Here is a 14307-nt window from a genome sequence, read left to right on the forward strand (position 1 = left end):
TACTACCCTTAGCAGTATCTTGGGAGAAAACACAAATACACCCACAATCTGTGTAATTTTCAAAAATAACAATAAAACCCCTAGCTCTATCGTGGAAAATAATGCAAATACAACCCTAAGCTGTGTTATTTTCAAAAATACAAATACAACTCTGAGCTGTATCTTGGAAAATAATACAAATACAACCACAAGCTGTGTTATTTTCAAAAATACAAATACAATCCTTACCTGTATCTTTGAAAATAATACAAATACAACCCAAGCTGAGTTATTGTCAAAAATACAAATACAACCCTTAGCTGTATCTTTGAAAATAATACAAATACACCCCCAAGCCGCGTTATTGTGAAAAATACAAATACAACCCTTAGTTGTATCTTTGAAAATAATACAAATACACCCCCATGCTGTGTTATTTTCAAAAATACAAATAAAACCCTTAGCTATATCTTTGAAAATAATACAAATAGAAGCCCAAGCTGTGTTATTTCCAAATATACAAATACAACCCTTAGCTGTATCTTGGATAATAATACAAATACAACACCAAGCTGTGTTATTTTCAAAAATACAGAACTTAGCCGTAATTCAGAAAATAAGACAAATACACCCCAATCTGTGTTAATTTCAAAAATACAAATACAACCCTTAGCTGTACCTTGGAAAATAATACAAATACAACCCCAAGCTGTGTTATTTTCAAAAATACCAATACAATCCTTAGCTGTATCTTGCAAAATACTACAAAAATCCCCCCAAGCTCTGTGATTGTCAAAAATACAAATACAACCCATAACTATATTTTTGAAAATAATACAAATACACACCAAATCTGTGTTATTTTCAAAACTGCAAATACAACCTTCAGCTGTATCTTGGAAAATAATAGAAATACACCCCCAAGCCGTGTTATTTTCCAAAATACAAGTACAGCCATTAGCTGTATCTTGGAAAAAAACACAAATACACCCCCAAGCTGTGTAATTTTCAAAAATACCAATACAACCCTTAGCTGTATCCTGGAAAATAATGCAAATACAACCCCAAGCTATGTTATTTTCAAAAATACAAATACAACCCTTAGCTGTACCTTAATAAATAATACAAATACACCCCCAAGATGTGTTATTTTCAAAAAGACAAATACAACCCTTAGCTGTATCTTTGAAAATAATACAAATACACTCCAATCTGAGTTACTGTCAAAAATACAAATACAACCCTTAGCTGTATCTTGGAAAATAATACAAATACACATCCAAACTGTGTTGTTTTCAAAAATACAAATACAAACCTTAGCTGTATCTTGGAAAATAATACAAATACACCCCAATGCTGTGTTATTTTCAAAAATACAAATACAATAATTAGCTGTATCTTGGAAAATAATACAAAGACACCCGCAAGCTGTGTTATTTCCAAAAATACAAACCAAACCCTTAGCTGTATCTCGGAAAATAATACAAATACACCACCAAGCTGTGTTATTTTCAAAAATAGAAATAAAACCCTTAGCTGTATCTCGGAAAATAATACAAATACACTTCCAAGCTGTGTGATTTTCAAAAATACAAATACAACCCTTAGCTGTATCTGGGAAAATAATACAAATACACCCCCAAGCAGTGTTATTGTCAAAAATACAAAAAAAAACCCTTAGCTGTATCTCGGAAAATAATACAAATACATCCCCAAGCTGTGTTATTTTCAAAAATACAAATACAACCCTTAGCTGTATCTAGGAAAATAATACAAATACACCCCCAAGCCGTGTTATTTTCCAAAATACAAATAAAACCCAAAGATGTATCTTGAAAAATAACACAAATACACCCCCAAGCTGTGTTATTTTCAAAAATACCAATAAAACCCTTAGCTGTATCTTGGAAAATAATCCAAATACACTCACAAGCTCTGTTATTTTCAAAAATACAAATACAACCCACAGCTGTTTCTTGGAAAATAATACAAATAACCCCCCCAAGCTGTATTATTTTCAAAAATACAAATACACCCCTTAGCTGTATATTGGAAAATAATAAATATACACCCAGAAGTTGTGTTATTTTCATAAATACAAATAGAAAACTTAGCTGTATCTTGGAAAATAATTCAAATACACACCCAAGCTGTGTTATTCTCAAAAATTCAAATACAACCCTTAGCTGTATTTTGAAAATAATTCAAATACACTCCAAAGCTGTGTTACTGTCAAAAATACAATTACAACCTTTAGCTGTATCTTTGAAAATAGCACAAATACACCCACAATCTGTGTTATTCTCAAAAATACAAATACAACCCTTAGCTCTATCTTGTAAAATAATACAAATACCCCTCCAAGCTCTGTGATTGTTAAAAATACAAATACAACCCATAACTGTAATTTTGAAAATAATACAAATACACCCCATAGCTGTGTTATTTTCAAAAATACAAATACATCCCTTAGCTGTATCTTGGAATATAATACAAATACACCCCCAAGCTGTGTTATTTTCAAAAACACAAATACAACCCTTAGCTGTATCTCGGAAAATAGTACAAATACACCCACAAGCTGTGTTATTTTCAAAAATAAAAATATAACCCTTAGCTGTATATCAGAAAATAATACAAATACACGCCCAAACTGTGTTATTGTCAAAAATACATATACAACCCTTATCTCTATCTCTGAAAATAATACACATAAACCCCCAAGTTTTGTTATTGTCAAAAATACAGATAGAACCCTTAGTTGTATCTTTGAAAATAATACTAATACAACCAAAAGCTGTGTTATTGTCAGGAATACAAATACATCCCTTAGCTGTATCTTGGAAAATAATACAAATACACCCCCAAGCTGGGTTATTGTCAAAAATACAAATACAACCATTAGCTGTATCTTGAAAAATAATTCAAATACACCCACAAGCTGTGTTATTGTCACAAATACAAATAAAACCCATAGCTGTATCTTGGAAAATAATACAAATACACCCCCAAGCTGTGTTATTGTCAAAAATACAAATACAACAATTAGCTGTATCTCGTAAAGTAATACAAATACACACCCAAGCTGTGTTACTGTCAAAAATACAGATACAACCCTTAGCTGCATCTCGGAAAATAATTCAAAAACACACCCAATCACTGTTATTTTCAAAAATACAAGTACAACCCTTAGCTGTATCTCGGAAAATAACACAAATACACACCCAAGCGGTGTTATTTTCAAAAATACAAATATAACCCTTAGCTGTATCTCAGAAAATAATACAAATACACACCCAAGCTGTGTTATTTTCAAAAATTCATATACGACCCTTAGCACTATCTCGGAAAATAATACAAATACCCCCCCAAGCTGTGTTATTTTCAAAAATACAAATACAACCCTTAGCTGTATCTCGGAAAATAATACAAATACACCCCCAAGCTGTGTTATTTTCAAAAATAAAAATACAACCCTTAGCTGTATCTTGGAAAATAATACAAATACAACCACACGGTGTCTTATTTTCAAATATACCAATACAACCCTTAGCTGTATCTCGGAAAATAATACAAACACACATCCAATCTGTGTTATTTTCAAAAATAAAAATAAAAACCTTAGCTGTATATCGGAAAATAATACAAATACACCCCCAAGCTGTGTTATTTTCAAAAACACAAATACAACCCTTAGCTGTATCTCGGAAAATAATACAAATACACCCCCAAGCTGGGTTATTGTCAAAAATACAAATACAACCATTAGCTGTATCTTGAAAAATAATTCAAATACACCCACAAGCTGTGTTATTGTCACAAATACAAATAAAACCCATAGCTGTATCTTGGAAAATAATACAAATACACCCCCAAGCTGTGTTATTGTCAAAAATACAAATACAACAATTAGCTGTATCTCGTAAAGTAATACAAATACACACCCAAGCTGTGTTACTGTCAAAAATACAGATACAACCCTTAGCTGCATCTCGGAAAATAATTCAAAAACACACCCAATCACTGTTATTTTCAAAAATACAAGTACAACCCTTAGCTGTATCTCGGAAAATAACACAAATACACACCCAAGCGGTGTTATTTTCAAAAATACAAATATAACCCTTAGCTGTATCTCAGAAAATAATACAAATACACACCCAAGCTGTGTTATTTTCAAAAATTCATATACGACCCTTAGCACTATCTCGGAAAATAATACAAATACCCCCCCAAGCTGTGTTATTTTCAAAAATACAAATACAACCCTTAGCTGTATCTCGGAAAATAATACAAATACACCCCCAAGCTGTGTTATTTTCAAAAATACAAATACAACCCTTAGCTGTATCTTGGAAAATAATACAAATACAACCACACGGTGTCTTATTTTCAAATATACCAATACAACCCTTAGCTGTATCTCGGAAAATAATACAAACACACATCCAATCTGTGTTATTTTCAAAAATAAAAATAAAAACCTTAGCTGTATATCGGAAAATAATACAAATACACCCCCAAGCTGTGTTATTTTCAAAAACACAAATACAACCCTTAGCTGTATCTCGGAAAATAATACAAATACACCCACAAGCTGTGTTATTTTCAAAAATAAAAATATAACCCTTAGCTGTATATCGGAAAATAATACAAATACACGCCCAAACTGTGTTATTGTCAAAAATACATATACAACCCTTATCTCTATCTCTGAAAATAATACACATAAACCCCCAAGTTTTGTTATTGTCAAAAATACAGATAGAACCCTTAGTTGTATCTTTGAAAATAATACTAATACAACCAAAAACTGTGTTATTGTCAGGAATACAAATACATCCCTTAGCTGTATCTTGGAAAATAATACAAATACACCCCCAAGCTGGGTTATTGTCAAAAATACCAATACAACCATTAGCTGTATCTTGGAAAATAATTCAAATACACCCACAAGCTGTGTTATTGTCACAAATACAAATAAAACCCATAGCTGTATCTTGGAAAATAATACAAATACACCCCCAACCTGTGTTATTGTCAAAAATACAAAGAGAATCCTTAGCTGTATCTTGGAAAATAATATAAATACACCCCCTAGCTGTGTTACTGTCAAAAATACAAATACAACCCTTAGCTGTATCTTGGAAAATAATACAAATACACCCCCACGCTGTGATATTGTCAAAAATACAAATACAACGATTAACTGTATGTTGGAAAATAATACAAAAACACTCACAAGCTGTGTTATTGTCAAAAATACAAATACTACCCTTAGCTCTATCTCTGAAAACAATACACATACACCTCCAAGCTGTGTTATTGTCAAAAATACAGATACAACCCTTAGCTGTATCTTTGAAAATAATACAAATACACCCCAAAGCTGTGTTTTTGTCAGGAATACAAATACATCACTTAGCTGTATCTTGGAAAATAATACAAATACACCCCTAAACTGTGTTATTTTGAAAAATACAAATACAACTCTTAACTGTTTTTTGGAAAATAATACAAATACTCCCCCAAGATTTGTTATTGTGAAAAATACAAATACAACGCTTAGCTGTGTCTAGAAAAGTAATACAAATAGACTCCCAAGCTGTGTTATTTTCAAAAATACAAAAATTCAGCCCTTAGCCGTAATTCGGAAAATAATACAAATACACCCACAAGCTGTGTTATTTTCAAAAATACAAATACATCCCTTAGCTCTATCTTGGAACATAATACAAATACACCCCCAAGCTGTGTTATTGTCAAAAATACAAATACAATCCTTAGCTGTATCTTGGAAAATAATAGAAATACACCCCCAAGCTCTGTTATTGTCAAAAATACAAATACAACTTTTAGCTGTATCTTGGAAAATAATAAAAATACACCCCCAAGCTTTCTTATTGTCAAAAATACAAATATAACCCTTAGCTGTAACTTTGAAATTAATACAAATACACCCCGAAGCTGTGTTATTGTCAAAAATACAAATACAAAGCTTAGCTGTATCTTTGAAAATAATACAAATACGCCACCAAGCTGTGTTACTGTCAAAAATAAAAATGCACCCCTTAGCTGTATCTTGGAAAATAATACAAATACGCCCCCATGCTGTGTTATTTTCAAAAATACAAAATACATCCCTTAGCTGTATCTCGGAAAATAATACAAACACACGCCCAAGGTGTCTTATTTTCAAAAATACAAATACAACCCTTAGCTCTATGTCGGAAAATAATACAAATACATCAACAAGGTGTGTTATTTTCAAAAATGCAAACACAACCCTTAGCTGTATCTCGGAAAATAATACAAATACACACCCATCGGTGTTATTTTCAAAAATAAAAATATAACCCTTAGCTGTATCTCGGAAAATAATACAAATACACCACCAAGCTGTGTTATTTTCCAAAATACAAATAAAACCCAAAGATGTATCTTGAAAAATAACACAAATACACCCCCAAGCTGTGTTATTTTCAAAAATACCAATAAAACCCTTAGCTGTATCTTGGAAAATAATGCAAATACACTCACAAGCTCTGTTATTTTCAAAAATACAAATACAACCCATAGCTGTTTCTTGGAAAATAATACAAATAACCCCCCAAGCTGTATTATTTTCAAAAATACAAATACACCCCTTAGCTGTATATTGGAAAATAATACAAATACACCCAGAAGTTGTGTTATTTTCATAAATACAAATAGAAACCTTAGCTGTATCTTGGAAAATAATTCAAATACACACCCAAGCTGTGTTATTCTCAAAAATTCAAATACAACCCTTAGCTGTATTTTGAAAATAATTCAAATACACTCCAAAACTGTGTTACTGTCAAAAATACAATTACAACCCTTAGCTGTATCTTTGAAAATAGCACAAATACACCCACAATCTGTGTTATTGTCAAAAATACAAATACAACCCTTAGCTCTATCTTGTAAAATAATACAAATACCCCTCCAAGCTCTGTGATTGTTAAAAATACAAATACAACCCATAACTGTAATTTTGAAAATAATACAAATACACCCCATAGCTGTGTTATTTTCAAAAATACAAATACATCCCTTAGCTGTATCTTGGAATATAATACAAATAAACCCCCAAGCCGTGTTATTTTCCAAAATACAAGTACTACCCTTAGCAGTATCTTGGGAGAAAACACAAATACACCCACAATCTGTGTAATTTTCAAAAATAACAATAAAACCCCTAGCTCTATCGTGGAAAATAATGCAAATACAACCCTAAGCTGTGTTATTTTCAAAAATACAAATACAACTCTGAGCTGTATCTTGGAAAATAATACAAATACAACCACAAGCTGTGTTATTTTCAAAAATACAAATACAATCCTTACCTGTATCTTTGAAAATAATACAAATACCACCCAAGCTGAGTTATTGTCAAAAATACAAATGCAACCCTTAGCTGTATCTTTGAAAATAATACAAATACACCCCCAAGCCGCGTTATTGTGAAAAATACAAATACAACCCTTAGTTGTATCTTTGAAAATAATACAAATACACCCCCATGCTGTGTTATTTTCAAAAATACAAATACAACCCTTAGCTATATCTTTGAAAATAATACAAATAGAAGCCCAAGCTGTGTTATTTCCAAATATACAAATACAACCCTTAGCTGTATCTTGGATAATAATACAAATACAACACCAAGCTGTGTTATTTTCAAAAATACAGAACTTAGCCGTAATTCAGAAAATAAGACAAATACACCCCAATCTGTGTTAATTTCAAAAATACAAATACAACCCTTAGCTGTACCTTGGAAAATAATACAAATACAACCCCAAGCTGTGTTATTTTCAAAAATACCAATACATTCCTTAGCTGTATCTTGCAAAATACTACAAAAATCCCCCCAAGCTCTGTGATTGTCAAAAATACAAATACAACCCATAACTATATTTTTGAAAATAATACAAATACACACCAAATCTGTGTTATTTTCAAAACTGCAAATACAACCCTCAGCTGTATCTTGGAAAATAATAGAAATACACCCCCAAGCCGTGTTATTTTCCAAAATACAAGTACAGCCATTAGCTGTATCTTGGAAAAAAACACAAATACACCCCCAAGCTGTGTAATTTTCAAAAATACCAATACAACCCTTAGCTGTATCCTGGAAAATAATGCAAATACAACCCCAAGCTATGTTATTTTCAAAAATACAAATACAACCCTTAGCTGTACCTTGATAAATAATACAAATACACCCCCAAGATGTGTTATTTTCAAAAAGACAAATACAACCATTAGCTGTATCTTTTAAAATAATACAAATACACCCCAATCTGAGTTACTGTCAAAAATACAAATACAACCCTTAGCTGTATCTTTGAAAATAATACAAATACACTCCCAAGCTGCGTTATTGTGAAAAATACAAATAAAACCCTTAGTTGTATCTTTGAAAATAATACAAATACACCCCAATGCTGTGTTATTTTCAAAATCACAAATACAACCCTTAGCTCTATCTTTGAAAATAATACAAATACAAATTCAAGTTGTGTAATTTTCAAAAATACAAACCAAACCCTTAGCTGTATCTTGGAAAATAATACAAATACACCCCCCCCAGCTGTGTTATTGTCAAAAATACAAACACAACACTTAGCTCTATCTTGGAACGTAATACAAATACACCACAAAGCCGTCTTAATTTCAAAAATACAAATACAAACGTTAGCTGTATCTTGGAAAGTAATACAAATACACCCCAAAGCTGTGTTATTTTCAAAAATACATATACAACTCTTAGTTGTATCTTGGAAAGTAATACAAATACACCCCAAAGCTGTGTTATTGTCAAAAATACAGATATAATTCATAGCCTTATCTTGGAAAATAATACAAATACACCCCCAAGCTGTGTCATTTGCAAAAATATAAAAATACAGAACTTAGCCGTAATTCAGAAAATAAGACAAATACACTACCAAGCTGTGTTAATTTCAAAAATACAAATACAACCCTTAGCTGTATCTCGGAAAATAATACAAATACACCCCCAGTCTGTGTTATTTTCAAAAATACAAATACAACCCTTAGCTGTATCTTGGAAAATAATACAAATACAACCCCAAGATGTGTTATTTTCAAAAATACAAATACAACCCTTAGCCGTATATTGGAAAATAATACAAATACACCCCCAAGCTGTGTTATTGTCAAAAATACAAATACAACCCTCAGCTGTATCTTGGAAAGTAATACAAATACACTCCCAAGCTGTGTTATTATCAAAAATACAAATACAACCATTAGCTGTATCTTGGAAAATAATACAAATACACCCCCAAGCTGTGTTATTGTCAAAAATACAAATACAACCCTTAGCTGTATCTTGGAAAGTAATACAAATACACTCCAAAGCAGTGTTATTTTCAAAAATACAAATACAAACCTCAGCTGTATCTCGGAAAACAATACAAATACACCCCCAAGCTGTGTTATTGTCAAAAATACAAATACAACCCTTAGCTGTATCTCGAAAAATAATACAAATACACCCCCAAGCTGTGTTATTTTCAAAAATACAAATACAACCCTTAGCTGTATCTAGGAAAATAATACAAATCACCTCCAAGCTTTGTTATTTCCAAAAATGCAAATACAACCATTAGCTGTATCTCGGAAAATAATACAAATACACACCCAAGCTGTGTTATTTTCAAAAATACAAATACAACCCTTAGCTCTATCGCAGAAAACAATACAAATACACCCACAAGCGGTGGTATTTTCAAAAATACAAGTACAACCGTTTGCTGTATGTCGGAAAATAATATAAATACACCCCCAAGCTGTGTTATTTTCAAAAATACAAACACAGCCCTTAGCTGTATCTAGGAAAATAATACAAATACACCCCCAAGTGCTGTTATTTTCAAAAATGCAAATACAACCCTTAGCTTTATCTTGGAAAATAATACAAATTCAACCCGAAGCAGTATTATTTTTAAAAATACAAAAATACAGCCCATAGATGTAATTCAGAATATAATACAAATACACACACAAGCTGTGTTATTTTCAAAATACAAACAAAACCCATAGCTGTATCTTGGAAAATAATACAAATACACCCCCAAGCAGTGTTATTTTCAAAAATATGTAAATACAGCCCTTAGTCTTAATTCAGAAAATAATACAAATACACCCACAAGCTGTGGTATTTTCAAAAATACAAATAAAACCCTTAGCTGTATCTCGGAAAATAATACAGATACACACCAAAGCTGTGTTATTTTCAAAAATAAAAATACAACCCTTAGCTGTATCTTGGAAAATAATACAAATACACCCCCAAGCTGTGTTATTTTCAAAAATACATATACAACCCTTAGCTCTATCTCCGAAAATAATACAAATACACCCACAAGCTGAGTTATTTTGAAAAATTCAAATACAACCCTTAGCTCTATCTTGGAAAATAATACAAACACACCCCCAAGCTGTGTTATTTTCAAAAATACAAACACAACCCTTAGCTGTATCTTGGAAAATAATACAAATACACCCCCAAGCGGTGTTATTTTCAAAAACACAAACACAACCCTTAGCTGTATCTCGGAAAATAATACAAATACACCCACAAGCTGTGTTATTTTCAAAAACAAAAATACAACCCTTAGCTGTATCTCGGAAAATAATACAAATAAACCCGCAAGCTGTGTTATTGTCAAAAATACAAATGCAACACTTAGCTGTATCTTTGTATATAATACAAATACACACCCAAGCTGTGTTATTGTCAAAAATACAAATACAACCCTTAGCTGTATCTTTGAAAATAATACAAATATACCCCCAAGCTGTGTTATTTCTCAAAAATACAAATGCAACCCTTAGCTGTATCTCGGAAAATAATACAAATACACCCGCAAGCTGTGTTATTGTCAAAAATACAAATACAAACATTAGCTGTAACTTGGAAAATAATACAAATACACACACAAGCTGTGTTGTTTTCAAAAATACAAATACAACCCTTAGTTGTATCTTTGAAAATAATACAAATACACCCCCATGCTGTGTTATTTTCAAAAATACAAATACAACTCTTAGCTATATCTTTGAAAATAATACAAATAGAAGCCCAAGCTGTGTTATTTCCAAAAATACAAATACAACCCTTAGCTGTATCTTGGATAATAATACAAGTACATCACCAAGCTGTGTTATTTTCAAAAATACAGAACTTAGCCGTAATTCAGAAAATAAGACAAATACACCCAAATCTGTGTTAATTTCAAAAATACAAATACAACCCTTAGCTGTACCTTGGAAAATAATACAAATACAACCCCAAGCTGTGTTATTTTCAAAAATACCAATACAATCCTTAGCTGTATCTTGCAAAATACTACAAAAATCCCCCCAAGCTTTGTGATTGTCAAAAATACAAATACAACCCATAACTATATTTTTGAAAATAATACAAATACACACCAAATCTGTGTTATTTTCAAAACTGCAAATACAACCCTCAGCTGTATCTTGGAAAATAATAGAAATACACCCCCAAGCCGTGTTATTTTCCAAAATACAAGTACAGCCATTAGCTGTATCTTGGAAAAAAACACAAATACACCCCCAAGCTGTGTAATTTTCAAAAACACCAATACAACCCTTAGCTGTATCCTTGAAAATAATGCAAATACAACCCAAGCTATGTTATTTTCAAAAATACAAATACAACCCTTAGCTGTACCTTGATAAATATGTGTTATTTTCAAAAAGACAAATACAACCCTTAGCTGTATCTTTGAAAATAATACAAATACACCCCAATCTGAGTTACTGTCAAAAATACAAATACAACCCTTAGCTGTATCTTTGAAAATAATACAAATACACTCCCAAGCTGCGTTATTGTGAAAAATACAAATAAAACCCTTAGTTGTATCTTTGAAAAAAATACAAATACACACCAATGCTGTGTTATTTTCAAAATCACAAATACAACCCTTAGCTCTATCTTTGAAAATAATACAAATACAAATTCAAGTTGTGTTATTTTCAAAAATACAAACCAAACCCTTAGCTGTATCTTGGAAAATAATACAAATACACCCCCCCAGCTGTGTTATTGTCAAAAATACAAACACAACACTTAGATCTATCTTGGAAAGTAATACAAATACACCACCAAGCCGTCTTATTTTCAAAAATACAAATACAAACGTTAGCTGTATCTTGGAAAGTAATACAAATACACCCCAAAGCTGTGTTATTTTCAAAAATACATATACAACTCTTAGCTGTATCTTGGAAAGTAAAACAAATACACCCCAAAGCTGTGTTATTGTCAAAAATACAGATATAATTCATAGCCTTATCTTGGAAAATAATACAAATACACCCCCAAGCTGTGTTATTTGCAAAAATATAAAAATACAGAACTTAGCCGTAATTCAGAAAATAAGACAAATACACTACCAAGCTGTGTTAATTTCAAAAATACAAATACAACCCTTAGCTGTATCTCGGAAAATAATACAAATACACCCCCAGTCTGTGTTATTTTCAAAAATACAAATACAACCCTTAGCTGTATCTTGGAAAATAATACAAATACAACCCCAAGATGTGTTATTTTCAAAAATACAAATACAACCCTTAGCCGTATATTGGAAAATAATACAAATACACCCCCAATCTGTGTTATTGTCAAAAATACAAATACAACCCTCAGCTGTATCTTGTAAAGTAATACAAATACACCCCCAAGCTGTGTTATTTTCAAAAATACAAATACAACCCTTAGCTGTATCTAGGAAAATAATACAAATCACCTCCAAGCTTTGTTATTTCCAAAAATAGAAATACAACCATTAGCTGTAAATCGGAAAATAATACAAATACACACCCAAGCTGTGTTATTTTCAAAAATACAAATACAACCCTTGGCTCTATCGCAGAAAACAATACAAATACACCCACAAGCGGTGTTATTTTCAAAAATACAAGTACAACCGTTTGCTGTATGTCAGAAAATAATATAAATACACCCCCAAGCTGTGTTATTTTCAAAAATACAAACACAGCCCTTAGCTGTATTTAGGAAAATAATACAAATACACCCCCAAGTGCTGTTATTTTCAAAAATGCAAATACAACCCTTAGCTTTATCTTGGAAAATAATACAAATTCAACCCGAAGCAGTATTATTTTTAAAAATACACAAATACAGCCCTTAGATGTAATTCAGAATATAATACAAATACACACACAAGCTGTGTTATTTTCAAAATACAAACACAACCCTTAGCTGTATCTTGGAAAATAATACAAATACACACCCAAGCAGTGTTATTTTCAAAAATATGTAAATACAGCCCTTAGCCTTAATTCAGAAAATAATACAAATACACCCACAAGCTGTGGTATTTTCAAAAATACAAATAAAACCCTTTGCTGTATCTCGGAAAATAATAGAGATACACACCAAAGCTGTGTTATTTTCAAAAATAAAAATACAACCCTTAGCTGTATCTTGGAAAATAATACAAATACACCCCCAAGCTGTGTTATTTTCAAAAATACATATACAACCCTTAGCTCTATCTCCGAAAATAATAAAAATACACCCACAAGCTGAGTTATTTTGAAAAATTCAAACACAACCCTTAGCTCTATCTTGGAAAATAATACAAACACACCCCCAAGCTATGTTATTTTCAAAAATACAAACACAACCCTTAGCTGTATCTTGGAAAATAATACAAATACACCCCCAAGCGGTGTTATTTTCAAAAACACAAACAGAACCCTTAGCTGTATCTCGGAAAATAATACAAATACACCCACAAGCTGTGTTATTTTCAAAAACAAAAATACAACCCTTAGCTGTATCTCGGAAAATAATACAAATAAACCCGCAAGCTGTGTTATTGTCAAAAATACAAATGCAACACTTAGCTGTATATTTGTATATAATACAAATACACACCCAAGCTGTGTTATTGTCAAAAATACAAATACAACCCTTACCTGTATCTTTGAAAATAATACAAATATACCACCAAGCTGTGTTATTTCTCAAAAATACAAATGCAACCCTTAGCTGTATCTCGGAAAATAATACAAATACACCCGCAAGCTGTGTTATTGTCAAAAATACAAATACAACCATTAGCTGTAACTTGGAAAATAATACAAATACACACACAAGCTGTGTTGTTTTCAAAAATACAAATACAAACCTTAGCTGTATCTTTGAAAATAATACAAATACACCCCCAAGCTGTGTTATTGTCAAAAATAGAAATACAACAATTT

The sequence above is a fragment of the Saimiri boliviensis genome, chromosome 6 (assembly GCF_048565385.1).
Source record: "Saimiri boliviensis isolate mSaiBol1 chromosome 6, mSaiBol1.pri, whole genome shotgun sequence".
NCBI classification, from domain to species: Eukaryota; Metazoa; Chordata; class Mammalia; order Primates; family Cebidae; genus Saimiri; species Saimiri boliviensis.